This window comes from Myotis lucifugus, unplaced genomic scaffold (genome assembly GCF_000147115.1).
Source record: "Myotis lucifugus unplaced genomic scaffold, Myoluc2.0 scaffold_4, whole genome shotgun sequence".
In the NCBI taxonomy this organism is placed as follows: Eukaryota; Metazoa; Chordata; class Mammalia; order Chiroptera; family Vespertilionidae; genus Myotis; species Myotis lucifugus.
In genome coordinates, this window is record NW_005871052.1 from 7935411 (window position 1) to 7948239 (window position 12829).

Genomic DNA, 12829 nt, shown 5'->3' on the forward strand with positions numbered 1-12829 from the left:
ATTCCTTCTCACCCCTCACTCGCTGAATCACACGCTCTTAGGCGTGGGCAGGGGTGGAGCCAGCAATCCCGGGGAGTTGGGAGTCCCCTGCCCACGCTTAATGCCTTGGCCAGAGGCATTAAGCCTGGGCAGGGGCGGATCCGGCGATAGAGGGGAGCATGGGTGGTGTCCGTGATCGTGGGGAGGTGGCGGTCCCCTGCCCAGGCCTAATACCTGGGTCAGAGGCATTAGGCCTGGGCAGTGGTGGTTCTGGAGATGGCGGGGAGCAGGGGGGAGCTGGCGATGGTGGGGAGCAGGGGCAGATGCAGTGATCACGGGGAGCAGGGGCAGAGCAGACTATTGCAGGAGCTTGGGGTCCCCTGCCCAAGCTTAATGCCTGGGCCAGAGGTGTTAGGCCTGGGCAGGGGCCGAGCTGGCAATTGGTGTGAACTACAGAGGAAACACCTTTTCTGACTGCTCATTGGCTAAGCTCCCTGTATGCCACTGGTGATATTCTTAGTAACTTGGGTAATAAGAATCCAATAAGGTGATCTAGGGTTTTTTACCACACTCCTGGAGAAAAAAAGGAAGGTCCACTGCTGGAGGGCTAAGAAATGTCATATCCTGCCCTAGCTGGTTTTGCTCAGTGGATAATGCCTCGGCTTGCCCACCACAGGGTCTGGGTTCAATTCTGACCAAGGGCATGTACCTAGGTTGCAGGCTCTTCCCTGGCCCGGGCCCAGGTCAGGGCCCATGCAGGAGGCAACCAATCAAAGTGTTCCTCTCACTTTGATGTTTCTCTCTGTCTTTCCCTTTCTCTTCCACATTCTCTAAAAATTAATGGAAACATATCCTCAGGTGAGGATAAAAAAAGAAAGAAAGAAAGAAATGTCATATCCTATGAAAGACACATCTTGAAAATGCCTAAAGAAAGTTGTCATTTTTTCATGGTGAAGGGACTGGAGTCCATGTTGATGACAACACCTTGGTGGCTGTGGTGACTGGCAGTGACTGCAACAGCGGGGTGATGGGGCTGGTGCCTTCCCCTGATCATCCTGGTCGCCTCCCACAAAGGGAGGCCAGACTGTGGCTTAGGCCCGCTCCCCAAGGGGAGCAGAGAGCAGGGGGTAGGACATCACCTGAGGGCTCCAGTATGCAATAGGGGGCAAGTTGGGCTGAGGGAACCCCCCTCCAGTGCACAAATTTTTGTGCACCAGGCCTCTAGTTGGTAAATAAAATTACATAGGTTCCAAGTGTACAATTCTATGATACATCATCTCTATCAATCAAAATCAAGTCTCCTTCCATTACCAAATATTTGAACCCCTTTACTATCTCTCCCAACCCCCTCTTCCCTCTGGTAACCACCATACTGTTGTCTGTCTCTGTAAGTTTTTGTTTGCTTGTCTTGCTAGTTCCTTTGTTAGTTTCAGTGTTATATCCCTCACTTGAATGAAATCATATGGTTCTTGACTTTTTCTGTCTGACTTATTTCAATTAGCATATTCTCAAGATCCATCCATAAAAAAAATTAAAATTAAAAAGATCCATCCATGTTGTCACAAATGGCAATATTTCATATTTTATTATGTCTGGGTAGTATTACATTGGGTAGTATTACAAAAGAGTCAAAAGCATACAATGCAGAAAAGAAAGCCTCTTTAATAAATGGTGCTGGGAAAATTGGAAAGCCACACACGAAAGAATGAAAGTAGACTGTTATTTGTCACCATAAACAAAACTTAACTCAAAAAGGATCAAAGACCTAAATATAAGACCCGAAACAATAAATTACATAGAAGAAACATAGGTACTAAACTTATGGATCTTGTCCTTACAGGGGTTTAATGAATTTGACTTCAAAGACAAGGGAAGTAAGAGTAAAAATAGATGAATGAGCCTACATTAAACTAAAATGCTTCTGTAGAGCAAAGGAGATAGTCAACAAAACAAAAAGGCAACGAACTGAATGGGAGAAGATATTTGAAAGATTTTAATAGTGTGCAATAAGTAGAAAACATATGGCTATCATACAGGCAGTTCCTGGGAAGATCTCAGATGCTTAGGAATAATTTCATTAGTAATTAAAAAGGCTATGTATTAGTTTCCCATGGCTTCTCTAACAAATTACCAAAATTTTGTGGCTTAACACCACACACATTTATTCTCTTAGAGTTCTGAAGGTCAGAATTATGAAGTCAGTTTCACTGTCTGAAATCAAGATATAGGTTAAGCTGCATTCTCTCTGGAGGCATTAGGGGGAAATCCATTTATTTTTTTTTCCAGCTTCTAAAGCTGCATTCCTTGACTTGTAACCCCTTCCTCTGACTTCAAAGTCACACAGAATATCTTGTTTCAGTGGTTACATTGTCTTCTTTTCTGTATCAAATCCCTCTTTACCTCTCTCTTATAAGAGCACTTGTAATTGCATGTAGGGCCAACCCAGTTAATCAGGGATGATCTCCCCATCTCAAGATCCTTTACTTAGTCATATCTGTTAGGTTTTTTTTTAATTTACCTTTATTGTTAAAAGTATTATGGATGTCCCTCTTTCTCCGCCATTGAACCCCTCTTCCCCACTCCTGCCCTCTTCCCCAGGCCTTCAAGGCACTATTGTCTGTGTCCATGGGTTATGCATATTTACATTTAAGTTCTTTGGTCAATCTCTTCCTGCCTGCCCCCTTCCCTTTGAGAGTTATCAATTTGTTGCATGCTTCCATGTCTCTGGATCTATTTTGTTTATCTGTTCATTTCATTCATTAGATTCCATATATAAGTGAGATCATGTGTTATTTGTCTTTCTCTGACTGGCTTATTTAGCTTAACATAATAATCTCCAAGTCCTTTCACGTTATGTTTTAAAAGGTAATATCTCCAATTTTCAGGGATTAGAACATGGATATATTTGGGGGCTATTATTCAGCGTACTGAAAGCTATAAAACTTTTTCTATACCTCATGCAAAATCTTTTCAGGGCACACTACATCTCTGAACAAAAATGATTATCTTATAAAATTTTATTTTAAAAACTGATAAATTCAATCTGCCTGTTTTTGTGAAGAAAAATATTTCTTCTTTCCTAAAATTTGTATTTTAAAGATATATTTAAATATATGTTAAAATATTAGCTAAGTAACCCATGAATGTTTAATATTGAATTTTTATTACAAATTTTTAAAAGATAGGGAAAAAACAGAAACTATGTCACACACAAGAAATGGATTGTTATTCTCACAGTCCTACCACTAATGTCACAACTTTACTTTGGTTTTCATCTTCTTTCTTTCCTTTGAGTATTTTCTATCTCTTTTACTAGTTAAACTCTCTTAAGAACAAGTTCATTCCCATGCCCTTCTTCCTATATTATTTGTTTGCTGATCTTCTCTATATCTTTATTCTCTCTCTTATTTTCCTCATACTGCCATATACTTGTGGAGAACATGCAAGTCGCTTAAACAAATACTGATTGAGGGCCTAAGCTTATGCAACTACCCAAATCTAGGGACTTCTTAGAACACAGTAAGGAATAAGAAATTGTCCTCAAAGACTTATATTATCTAAAAAAGGGAATAAGACAGGTGGAGTGAAAGAGTATAACACACTCTATGCAATTCAAGCAAACTCTGGAATAGGTATGCTCCAAATGGGAAGATATGTTCAATTGGATATTCACAGTAGAGAAAGTTGGCATAGGAGTAGGATTTGAGAGGAAAAAAAATGCAATAACACTAAAACTACACACTCCTTATTTTACCCCTGCCCACTATCTGCTCCTCAATTTGGTCCTGTCAACATAGGTGTGTCTGAGACACAGAAACACTGTCTACTAGAATCTCATTTCTCCAAATGTTTCTTTGGCTTTACACTTCTCTTTCTTTCAGTCAACTTTTCAGGAATAGTTTTCATAAAAAATAATTGGAAGTTTCACTGGAAAATACTGCTTTCCCTAGAGAGCACAAAGGAACATCAAGCAACATCTGGCAGTTTTGGCTATATTTCAACCAGCTTTGCTTTGGCTTGGTCTCAAGAAACAAAACAAATGGAAAGTATCACTGAGACAACGGCTCGAAGTCAGTGCGTTCCAAATGGCAGAGGAAGCTGTAGATTTGGCCACTGTGGAGTGAGGTCTGATAGGAAGGGAGGAGTGATGTGTATGGACTCGAGGTGGACTGTCAACATAAAGGCCTGGACATGATATAAACCAAATGGCACCAAAGCTTTATTCAAGGAAAGAAGAGGTTAATGGTGTGTGTGTGGGGGGGGGGGTACATGTAATACTTTCAACAATAAGTATTTTTTTAAAAAAGGAAAGCATCTCTATTGCCCCCACAGACCTCAATACAGACATGCATGCTTATTTGTATCAGCAACAGCAATAGAATTTTCTTTCCTATTTCTCCATTTCTGCCCCACACAGAGTAATTGCATGTCTTTAGTCCTGATTTTTATTTCTTCTTCTTCTTCAACCCTCACATCCAATAAAGTATATAGAAAATCCCTGATTTAAAATATCCTGCATTGTGATCCTTCATTTGTGGCAAAAATTGCTGCTAGACTGCCCAATAATTGTGTTGATGCCAACACTGGAGCACAAAGCCTGTATCAATTGCCATCACTGACAAGCCTATCTAGAGCTGAAGTGACTGATCTAACTTTAAATTAGAGAGCAGATCAGGTAAGAAGACATTTCCTTGAAAACTGCTTCTCTCCAAATACATTCCTTTAAAACATCTTCAGAAATATGCATTCATACACATTTTCAAAAAATGTTTTAAGGCAGAAAACACTAATTTTTAATTTAGTTCACAGATTCTTGGAACAATCATGAATTGTTTCAGAGATATTCACCAGACAAAAGTGAAAATATATTTTGTTCCAATTTTTTAGACTCATATGTAAGAATCCTATGTTAATCCTGCTATGCAGAACATTTCCATAAAATAACATTTATATGCAGCTTTTCATCTTAACTGATTTTATGTATTTAATAATTTGTAAATTAATATAGTTATCTTATTTACTTTTCATTTATTTTTATGATCACTTTTGGTATTTCATAGAATTCAATGTGTTTTCAGGAATGCAAAGCCAAAATACTACTTAAATCTTTAATAAATGAGCATCTGGCTTAAGGTTTCTCTTGAGACCTTCAGAAATATTGTCCAAGAACTAACTTGGCCAAAATTGGGAGTTTCCTCTAGTGGAAAAGAGCCTGGAATGATTCAGAAGTTCTGGATTCTAGTTCCAGTTGTGAGGCTGAGTTATGTGACCATGGCCAACTTTCTTAACAGTTTTAAGCCTCAATTTTCTAAACATAAAATGAGCCCTTAGATTTGATAATTTTTAAAGTCCATGTGGAGTTTTTTCCCTTCTATAAGTTGCTACAGAATTTATTTATTGCATAATTTAGGATTTAATTACAATATGACTCAAACTGCTTCAACTCAGAGTATAAACTTGATGAAGCAGAATATCTACACTCTTAGAACACTCTCAGTGTTTAGCAGTGTTGAGCATATAGAGCGTATGGAATGCAGGGACTCAAGATTAGCAAAATATAATTGCGTAGGGTGAACTGCATAGCTACCACTACTCCAGAGTTTTGCCCTCAGATTTTTAATTAAAAATCTTATTTTGTTTTAGTAAGCTATTGTGATTAAGCCCCAATGAACATATTCATGTAAGCCCCAATCACAAACCTGGTTCCCAAACTGGAATCTCAGTTTATTTTTTTAAAGTGACAATTCTAACTTACAAGGAAACATTTTTACTAATTATAACATACCGTTGGGTGCTCCTTAAAGAAAAGTGGCACAACAGAATCCCTAAATATACAACAGTGGTGTTAAGCAATGGGGGATGCTAATGAGAGGGGTGGAAAAGAAGGTAAACTGCAACATGTGAATAATTGCTGAAGGATGGTAGTTATCAGAAAATATTTTTTAAAATGGTTTAACTTTTATGGTAATCAAAGAAATGCTGGCTGAAACAAGAGTGAGATACCATGTTTTAGCACATTACTAATGTTGTTAAATATATGACAGGACATTGGGGACAAGAGAGCAGAATTCAGTAGAACTTATTTAAACCAGCAACATATTTGACAATGTTTTCTAGAACAAATATAGATTTTCATACTGGTCAAAAAAGTTACTAGATCCTGTTATATAATAATTAAGAAAAAATATATGATTTTTTATAACCATAATCACATTTATTTAAATACATGTTTATTTGAAGGTTACTTGCTAATTAGAAAGTAAGCAGAGTAGGATAAAAGTAGTTGGACTTTACCATAAGTATATAGAGAGATTGACAGCTTCATTAATAATAATTTCAAGTTTAAAACAATCCAAAAAATTCAATCCATATTTACTTAGTGGTGAATGTTTTTTATTTCTTTATTATTGAATTTATTGGAGTAACATTGGTTAATAAAATTATATATGTTTGAGGTGTACAGTTCTATAAGATATCATCTGAATATTGTATTGCGTGTTCACCACTCCAAGTCAAGTCTCCTTCCATCAAGTGGTGAGTGGTTTTTAAACTGAGTATTACTTTTGGAAATCTAAATCAGAAATATCTTCAGGCACTAACATTTAATTAGTGCCTTAATTCCAAGAAGATCAAGTTTCTCTTTTTGTGTGATAAACTGCATTACAGAATTGTTAGTTAAATTAGCAGGTGACAGGAAATTGGGTACAGTTGCTAACACCTCAGAAGACAGAATATAATTACAAATAATTTTAACAAGGGGCCTTTTAAAACAGACAAAACTACCCTGGACAGTCAAGGAAATAAAATCTATGTGTGTGTGTGTGTGTGTTTTAATTTAGGTAAGACAAGGTAAGAAAACTCCCTTTCCAGGACAGCATAGCTTTGACTGAGAACAAATTAAGGCATAATCTCATCAGATAGGAATTTTTCCCCAGGCCAAAACTTTTTTCACCCATTATCTGAGAGGCACAGAAACTTCTCTTTCTCCTATCCATGTCTCCATAGTCTCTCCCTAACACTGTTCAAATGCTATCAATTTCCTTCTCTTATCCATACCTGAAGCGTCTAAAGACCATTGTAGATATCAACATTGGCAAGACCAGCAACTATTCTGCTCTAAACTGGTTCAGACAATAAAGCTATGCTCCCATAACAATTTTTCCTTTACTCTATCATGTTATTTTCATAAGATCCACGTAGCTCAGAATCATGGAGCCAGGAGAGGAAGGGCTAGGTGAACATGCATTGCTATACTTTTGTATTTCTGTTTTGTGTACTCTTGGCCTTAATGCTATCAGCAGGCTTTACCTAAGAACAATTCCGAAATATTCTCTTTTAAGCAGGCTCAAGTCTTAAGGTTTTTGCTTAGGTAGAATGCATAGGATATGATTAATCTAAAAGGCTTATTTCATAAAAGATGTCATGTTACCATACTGGTCTTCTCTAAACAATATTTTCTTTCCATAATAGGAAATGCCACCCAGGATGTATGTTCAAATTTCACTTTACTGTATGGCCCCCAAACTTCCCCATGTCATTTGATTCCCTTCTAAATCCTTTTTAAGCTGTGTACATTTCTACTGCATATCAGTAAACAGCTGCCGATTCCAACTCAAATGAAGCTAATTAGAGTTAAGTGCAGAGGAAATTTATGAAGAGTAAGTTTCCTATGTACTACATTTTGAAGAGACTTTTAAGCAAATACACTATTTTCTTCCAGTACTCACCACCCCTAAGTTACAGATTCCCAAAGAAGATGTGGAGAATTTCAGTTAAACACACAATACTCAAATGTTGGCACAGTAGGTGGAGAACAAGGTGAGGGTATATCCAGAACTCCCAGCTCTTGGGTCATCTATTTTCCAGCCTTAGAGAGCAATGCTTTACCAGCTGGAGTTCATCAGTCACACATCACTACAATCAGGACATGAGGCTCTATTAAAATGACTGTCCCATTTTAATTGATGTAGAGTCAAAACTTATATTTTATCAGTTCAGGACATATGTGGGAGAGACAGTCATTTTTACGTATTTTAAATGATAATTTCAGATAACTTACAAAATTTATATTTTGTTCACAGGCAAGCCTCCCTAACACCTGCAGTTATTGGATAATCCCCCCCCAAAAAGATTCTTATCACTAATTGGCATTCTACATGTAAATGTAATACCAATCTATTATATACATACATTTAGAATATTTTATTAACAATTATGCTGATAGGGCCTTCTAATATTGTATAGGCACCTCGCACCGATACCAGAGAGGTGTTCCCAGACAGTCCCCTGAGTCAGTGGAGAGGGCTGTCCCCAACCTCATCTTTGTCTTCTCATATAAATGAATTTATACAAGAGACCTTGATTATGTTGTGAAAAGCCAATTTATTAAGGCAATTAAAGCATGCACTTTTACTGGAAAAGCAAAACAAGCAAATAAATCTATAAAACTGTCTTATGAAGCATAGATGGGCTCTCAGCTAATCTGAAGAGCCAGTCTATAGATCTCAAAATTCCTCTGCTGACTATTTTGGTACAGAAGGTCCTTTTTTTTTTTTTTTACTTTGCTGTGGCCTTCCAAGAATTCATGAGAAGCACCTGGCAACTTTACTTGCCAAGCCTTGAATCTGTTGGCTTCTTGCAGTGGTTCTCAACCTTGGCTGCACATTAGAATCACCTGGGAATCTTTTTAAAATCCTGATTTCTGGGCCTCATCCTCCAAAAGATTCCCAGGTGATCCTAATGTGCAGCCAAGGTTGAGAACCACTGGGAGTAAAACTGCCCCTTTTTTTTTCTTTCCCCTTTACCCCTCCCTTCCTTCATTCTCTCATTAGGGAGGTTTTTTTTAACCATTTGCTCTGTGTCATTGGCTGGGGGAAAATAATGGCTTGTTAGTTACAAGTTGGCTGCAAATTGCTCATGCTGTTTGGCCTTGTTTTAACTTTCCTGTCTCGTACTTTGGAATCCTGTAACAATATGACCTCAAAAAGGCAATCATGAAACAAAGCAAAGTTTTTAATGGAGCAAGCTATTCCTTTAAGATATTTTTCTTGGCACCTAGAGAGACAGTAAACAACATGCTTCCTGTAAAATATCAGGAAGGTATTTTCTGACTAATCTGGGATGTATTAGAATTGAAAAATCACCTATGCCTATGAATCTATCAATAAAATTATACTTTTATTAAATCTTTTGAGCCTGAGACATGGTTAAATGAAGATTGTGCCACTGCAATGCTGAAGGATACAGTTGGAGCTTCAGACAGTTGACTAAGCTAACCATGCAGGAATCCAATTGGCTTATTAAACTCAGGATGCCTTCAATATCTCCTCCAGCTGCCATGGAGAGACAAATCAGAATGAGAAAATGTCAGGAGTTCAAGGTTGGAATATCTATGACTTCAGAGAGTGATATTTGTCTAAATTAAAATAACATATTCACATTTTCTATGCTTCCAAACTATTAAACCTCATTAACTCAGAGTCTAGTCTGAAACCAGCTTGAGAATAATTTCGCTTCGATTGGAGTTTACTTTTTCACTTCTGAAAGAGTATAGAGAAATATTGGTGAGGATTCAGAAGCACAAACGATAGAAGATTTTATAAATATGGATATTTATTATCAGGAATTAGCTCATGCAATTATGGTCGCTGAGAAGTCCCACAATCTGCCATTTGTAAGATGGAGATCCAAGAAAGTTGGCAGTGTAGTTCCCATCCAAGTCTGATGACCTGAAAACCAGAAGAGCTGATAGTGTAAATCTCAATCCAAGGGCAGGAAAAAACCAATATCCCAGCTCAAGCAGGCAGGCAGGCAGGGAACAAATACTTCTTCCTTCTACATTTTGTTTTATTCAGGCCCTCAATGGATTATGTTGGGTATGGCAATCTACTTTACTGAATCCACAAATTAAAATATTAACCTTATTCAGAGGTACACTCAGAAATAATGTTTAATATGGGCACCCTGTAGCTCAGTCAAGTTGACACAAAATTAGCCATCATAATGGAGGATTATATAAAATCCAATGTTTTGAGCTCTAGGCTTGCCTTCACGGTGTGACCTTGGAAATCACTTAGCTTCTCTAGTCATCGGTTTTCTCACCCATAAAATTAATGGAGTGGATTGGGTAATTTTTATGGGTCTTTGATTTTCTAATCTACACTAATAAAAGAAAAATATGCAAATTGATGGTACCTTTTCTATGCCCACCAGCCAATCAGGAGTGAGTATGCAAATTAACCAAAAAAGATGGTGGGTTAATTTTCATACGCAGGCGCCAAGCGACTAGGGGTGGGGCATGATGCTTGCGTCGTCGCCATGGTGACGATGCAGGCATTTCACATGGCCCCAGCTGCTCCAGGCCTCTGGGCAGCATGGAAATGCAGAAAGGCTGCTCCGGCCGGAGCGAAGGTGGTGCCGGCAGCCAGGGGAAGGAAGGCCCATTCTTGCATGAATCTTTGTGCATTGGGCCTCTAGTAGTCTATAATTCTGTGACTCTGAGACCAGTTTTTCCCAGACCAAACTGCAGAACCCCTTATAAGTTCTTGTGGTTGTCCAGGATTTGCTGAGTAAGCCAGACTTTAATTAGAATATTTAATCTACTTAAGAATCTAATAATTTAAAACACATTAACATGTACATTGTTTGAATTCAAGTACTTGGGGCAGGAACACCTCCACTCTCTGATACCCTCACCTTGGTGAGAACAGCTGAGAAATAGAAATTGAGCAAAAACACTTCTGTGAAACCAAATAGTTCCTGCACTAAGACTCACAAAATATACTCAAAAGAGAGTGCTGAGAACAGTCATAAAAAATGTCCACTCCTCTAACCAACTTCAAGTAATTAAATATATTAGGATTTCTATACAGGTTTGCATTAAAAAGAAATCTCAAGGTCCTAAATTGAATATATGGAAAGAGATGCTGTGATCAATTGGAACTGTCTGCCATAAACAAGAGGAGCTATGTTAGCAAATCTTCACATGGAATTTAATCTTAATTCATACAGAATTTTAAAAAATTGAATTATTTAATTTATTAGCTTACAACACAATGGAAAATGTAATTTAGAAAATAGGAGAGGGGATGAAAAATTTGGCCTACTACAAGCTGAGAATAGCTAACAGCAAGGATATAAACATGAAAATTATTGTAGCCATAGATCAAAATTACAAAATTTCAACAATTTAGGGCTTTTCATTAAAAGTATACTGGTGCTACAAATGACAGTAGTCCAGGCCTTAAAATAGCATTCCATTGTGTTCAGTTTGGTAATGATATGTACATTGGTGGCCCTGAGTTATTAGGAAAAGGATAGAATTACATTCACTCTACTTTGATAAATAAAATCCAAATTTCTGAGCTGTGAATAGTAGGCCTAATTTGTATCCTTCTCCAGATACCAAAAACTTAACCTCCAGATATACAAATATCTTGGTGTTCCCAAAGTATGGCATTCTTTTTTAGTTAAGGGCATTTAATAATATTGTTTTGTCTGCCTGTAATGCCTTCTTTTAAGTGACTAAATCTTAGCTATATATTCTTCTTACTCAGCTCCAAGTTTTAATACCGCCGAGATGCATTTCTGGCAATATTCCACCATCTTACCACATCCCATAATATCACACTTGGCCCTTGTGCAAGATTGTACCTCTTGCCTTCTGCTACCCTGGTAGCAAATTCATACCTCTCAAAGCACTCATAAGAGAATACAGTAATCACTAGTTGCCTTATCTTGCTGTCTAAATTAGATTGTGAGCTTGTTAAGATCAAAGAGTTTATCTTATTCATATCTCTCTCCTTGGTGATTAGCCAACCCATTGATGCTGTACTTAATAAATGAATTAAAATTAAAACTATAAGGCTTAGGGATTTTCAAGATTTTATGGTATTTAGAAATTTGCCAATTTAATAAAGGCTGTTGCTATTTAGAACTTAGTCCATTGACCTGCTACAGTGGCTCAACCAAACTTCTACTAGGAAGTTTGTTCCAGTCACCTGAGGGTATTAAAACTCCTATGTTGAAACGCATTCTAAGATGCATTCTCTTTAGTAATCTGAATATTCCACAATTGTTCTAAAGTGCTGAATTCTAGTTTAAAAGGATAATGTAATAATAGTTTTTTATTTATTCATTCCAAAAACACTTAATGGGTATCTATTATGTGTCATGCACTGTGCTAGTCCCTAGAGATGGAGTGGTGATGGCCACTCATCATGCCCTTATAAAGATCACAAGCCATTCATGTTCTTTGTTAATTGAAAAAAAATCTCCAAATATGGTAACAGAAGTACTTTAAATTACAATAGCTCATTGCTTTCAACAGCCTTAGGCTTAGAAAATTAAAACTACCAAAAGAACAATCCTGTGAGATATTATTTTTTTTTTCCAGTTTTATTGATGAGGCAATTGAAGCTTTGTAATGTTAGCTAACTTGCCCCAGGTTACACAACTGAAAGATGTTGGGCCATGAATTCAAATCCAGGAAGATGTGGATCTAAAGCCTGATCAATTTCCCAATCTCCATGGCCCATTCAAAATTACACAGAAAAAAAATGAGTTCATATATATGTACAGTGTGACATAATATTTGTAAAGTTGTTTAATACTCTGATAATTTCCTTGGAACTAATTGCTTCCTTTACATGCATGTAAAAGATGAGAAATAATCACTTTGGCAATGACATTTTCTAAGGCATATAGCTATCACACAATTTCTATAAATATCTAACAACTGAAACCAAAATGGGGGATGTTTGAGTCTGAGTTCGTTCTCTCAAAAAAACAAAAAATTAAGTCGTGGACAAAAACAATTAGCAGAACTTAAGTTTATTGGGAAAAGCCAGTC